The following is a 4941-nucleotide window of genomic DNA, read 5'->3' as shown; positions in this document are numbered from 1 at the left end:
CTGAAGCAGAGGCCCTGGTGTCTTTAATCACCTAACTTGAGAAGTGACAAGCCATCTCTTCTTTCCCTTTATCATACAGACCAATCTTGGACAACATGAGAGTGACCATAGAGGGTATGAACAACACATGGTAGGCATAATAGGGACCATTTGGGAAGCAGGCTATCATAAAAGTTTTTCTTTTTCTTTTTTTGGACAGGCAGAGTTAGAGAGAGAGAGAGAGAGAGAAAGGTCTTCCTTCCATTGGTTCACCCCCCCCCCCATATGGCCACCACAGCGGGTGTGGTGCGCCGATCAGAAGCCAGGAACCAGATGCTTCCTCCTGGTTTCCCATGTTGGTGCAGGGCCCAAGCACTTGGGTCATCCTCCACTGCCTTCCGGGCCACAGCAGAGAGCTGGACTGGAAGAGGAGCAACTATGACAGAAGTGGTGCCCCAACTGGGACTAGAACCCAGAGTACAGGCGCCGCAGGCAGAGGATTAGCCTAGTGAGCTGCGGTGCCGGCCACAATAAAAGTTTTGACCCAGGAATTTCTTTTCCATTTCTGTTATCCTAGGTCATACCCCAAGTACTTCATGCTTGGAATATTTATGTATGGTATCAACTACGATGCTGACATTTCATCTGCAGAGATGGTGTTGTTATAGACACCACTCTCATATTATTATTCCTGTGCTTTTTCAATATGCAGTACTTTATTTCAGACTTATCTGTATTTGTTCTTTGTCTCTTAGGGAAAATGTGAAAACTTGAGCTGTGAGGCCCAGGTAGTAAAGGAGAGAGTGAGTGAGAGCCTGTGTGTGTGCGTGTATGTGTTGGTGTGTAGAGGGCTAAGAAATGAGCTAGTGTTCACCAGTAGTGACCAAGGATATATAAGAAAAAATATCAAGGGCAGTGCTGTCTTTCACCTCCTCCCTTTTCTTTACAGTAGCCCCTTGGGATGGTAATTAGTTATTTGAAGGGTAGCAATTGTAGTGCATAGAGGCCTTAAGTACTTGGCCATGGAGTACAGAGTGGCAGAGTGGACATGGTTATAAAGGAGCTAGTGATGCTCACATAGTGTGTGGGGTGATGTCCCAGTGGATTGCCAGATACTTAGAGCTCAACCACAAGCTCACCGGTGGTCATGTGTGTGGCAAATGCTCATCGTAGTTATTTATAGGCAGTTTTGTTTAAGTGAGATAGTGGAGAATCACCTGGAATCTTCATTTCTGGAATTAGACATGGGGAAAATCCTGCCATACTGATTATTGGCTTTCTATCATTTCTGAATAGTAGTTTGTAAAATAGGAATGACACCTGTTTTTAAGAGTTGGTGTGAAAATTAAATGATAAGAATGTAAGGGTTGAGACATTAAGCATGGAAGTACTTGATAAATGTTAGTTATAATGGAATTAATCAATAAAATACCATGATAGTGAAGTTTGTATTAAGAATGTTACTGAACATCCTCCCATACTTTGCCTTTAGATTTCTCTCAAATTGCCTCTGTCAGCCTGTGAACAGGAACTTAAAGAGGACTTAGTTTTGTGGCTAAGTAATGGCAGGAGATTCTCCTGGCAGCAGTACCAGATAGCCAAAGTTTGAGGCCTAAGCAATTACACTGTGTGATTTATTGGTGGCTATACTCAGAATTAGACTACTTAGTGTTGACTTCTTGGTCCAGGAGTTGTCTTATACTTGAAATGGAAGGGAAACCAAGTGCACTTTCTTGTTGATGACTTTCTATATGTCAAGTACATCACATAGAGTGCCTCATTTAAGGAAATGTGTTTTTCTTTTTCATCCAAAGAATATATGCTCACAGATAGATAAAACAGGGTGGAAAAGTTCCCCTTGAAAACCAGAAATTCTTGCCCTACTATGCCTTATCTTTTAGATAATTGTAGGCTCACATAGAATCCTGAATACTCATTTAGAGATTTCACCTTCCTTTTGTCCAGTTTCCTTCAGTGACAACACTTTGAAAATCTATAACATAACATATTGATAAATACAAGCTATCTTTCTCAAATTTCCCCAGGTGTTTGTGTGTGTAATTCTGACATAGTCTGATTTTACTGCTGTAACAAACTATCAATGGCTCATTAAAAACAGAAATTTGTTTTTCACAGTTCTGGAGGCTGGGCAGTGCTAATCAAAGCAGTGACAGATTCTGACCCTGGTGAGCGACCCTTCTTAGCTGATAGCTGTCTCTTCCTTGTGTCCTGACATGGTGGAAGATGTGGGGGAGCTCTGCAGGGTATCTTTAGTAGGGGACTCACTCATCCTGATCTATGTAAATCACCTACCAAAGGTCCCACCTCCTAATACCCTAGAGGGTTAGGAGTTCAGCATATGGATTTTAGGCAGATGCAAACATTCAGACCACAGCAGTTGTACATGATTTTATGAAACGTGCACTTGTGTATCCACTACCATAGGCAAAATACTTAACAGTTCTATCAACTTGAGGGTCCCTTTCATAATCACATCCCTTGCTTCCAGTAATATCCTCCTCTCATCCCTGAAGTCATCATTGTAACCATTTTGTCATTTCAAAAATGCTACCTAAAAGAATCATCTAAAATGTAACCTTTTAGGATGTTTTTTGCTACCTAGCACAAATCCATGGAGATTTAGCAAATTTGACATACTGCTAGATTCTTCATTTTCATTACTGTTTATTGTTTTTATAGAATGAATATAACACAGTTTGGCCTAACAGATTACTACTGCAGGATATCTGGGCTGTTTCTGGATTATTTCTGTTATAAATACAGCTGCTATGAACATTTGAACAAAGGTTTTTGTGTGTTCATGAGTTTACATTTCTCTGAGATAAATGTCCAAGGGTGTCCATGCTAGGTCAGATGTTTAATTTGGTATGAAACTGACAGACTTTTCAAGAATGGCTGTAAAATTTTACATTCCCATTGGTATTGTGATTCCATTTCACAGACACAGTGTACAATCTAGTGGTTTTTAGTATATTTACAGAATTGTGCAAATATTTCTAGGCATGGAATGTTTTCATTTGCTCAGAAAATGTTAGCTATTAGCTATTAGCTGTCACTCCCCATTCCTTCTTTCCCCATCTCCTGGCAACTCCAACTCAAATACTTTCTATGTGTATGAATTTGCCTAATAAGGACATTTCCTATAAACATAATCATTTATATGGTCTTTTTGTAAATGACTTCTTGGTGTAATATTTTAAAGGTTTATCTGTGATTTAACACCTTTCATGCTCTATTCTCGATGGCTGAATAATTTTCCATTCTATGGATATACCACATTTTAAAACTATATGTATCAGTTAGTAGAGATTTGGATAATTTCCACTTTAAGGCTGTTAGCAATCATGCTACTTTAGTATTTGTATATAAATTTTTGAGTAGATCTAATTTTTTTCTTTCTCTAGACATGGAATTACTGCATTATATAATAACTGGCTAAAAATTTTGAGGAAGGGGCCGGTGCTGTGGGGTAGCAGATTAATGCCCAAGGCTGAAGCGCCAGCATCCCATATGGGTGCCGGTTCGAGACCCAGCTGCTCCATTACTGATCCAGCTCTCTGCTATGGCCTGGGAAAGCAGTGGAAGATGGCCCAAGTCCTTGGGCCCCTGCACCCACATGGGAGACCCAGAAGAAGCTCCTGGCTCATGACTTCAGATTGGTGCAGCTCTGGCCATTGCACTCAACTGGGGAGTGAACCAGCAGATGGAAGACCAATCTCTTTCTCTCTCTCCCTCTCCCTCTCCCTCCCTCTCCCTCTCCCTCTCCCTCTCCCTCCCTCTCTTTCCCTCTCCTTCTCCCTCTCCCTCTCCCTCCCTCTGCCTCTCCCTCTCCCTCCCTCTCTCTCTCCCTCTCCCTCCCTCTCTCTCTGCCTCTCCCTCTCCCTCTCTGCCTCTCCTCTCTCCGTGTAACTGTGACTTACAAATAAATAAATGAATATTTTAAAAAATTTTGTGGAAGCAGTTTTACCATTGCATAGTCTCATCCATGAGAAATGAGGATTTAATGTCTCTATATCCTTGCTTAAATGCGTTATTGTCTGTGTTTTGAGTTTAGCCTTCCTAATGAATGTGAACTTTTATTGTCACTGTAGTTTTTATTTGTTGTTCTCTAATGACTCATAGGGTTGAGTATCTTTTCCTGTGCTTTTTGGCCCTTTGTGTTCCTTCTTGAAGAAATGTCTGTTCAATCTATCACCTGTTTTATTTATGTCTTTTTTTATTTTTTGTTTATTTTTTTTTTGACAGGCAGAGTGGACAGTGAGAGAGACAGAGATAAAGGTCTTCCTTTGCCGTTGGTTCACCCTCAATGGCCGCCACGGCCAGCACTCTGCGGCCGGCGCACCGCGCTGATCCGAAGCCAGGAGCCAGGTGCTTCTTCTGGTCTCCCATGGGGTGCAGGGCCCAAGCACTTGGGCCATCCTCCACTGCACTTCCGCACCATAGCAGAGAGCTGGCCTGGAAGAGGGGCAACCAGGACAGGATCCCTCGCCACAACGGGGACTAGAACCCGGTGTGCCGGCACCGCTAGGCGGAGGATTAGCCTGTTGAGCCATGGCGCTGGCCTAGTTATATCTTTTTATTTTAGTTGTATGTATTCCTTACACTTCTTGCTAGTTTATAAAATCTTTTTATTGAATTGTAAGAGTTCCTGTAAGGTCTGTTTACAGTTTCCCCATTAGATGCATGATTTGCAAATATTTTGTCCAATTTTTGAGTTGTCTTAATATTTTCTTGATAGTATCATTTAAAGCACCAAAGTTGTTAAAATTTTTGATGAAGGTCTGTTTAGTTTTTCTTTTGTTGTATTTGTTTTGGTAGCATATCCAAGGAATCATTGCCTAAACCAGTGTCAAACTCCTACCTATGTTTTCTTACAATATTTTTTTATAATTTTAGCTCATACATTCATTTTGAATCAACTTTTATGTAGCATGTGAGTCT

This window comes from Lepus europaeus, chromosome 4 (assembly GCF_033115175.1).
Source record: "Lepus europaeus isolate LE1 chromosome 4, mLepTim1.pri, whole genome shotgun sequence".
Lineage (NCBI taxonomy): Eukaryota > Metazoa > Chordata > Mammalia > Lagomorpha > Leporidae > Lepus > Lepus europaeus.
This window is presented reverse-complemented; position numbering follows the sequence as displayed.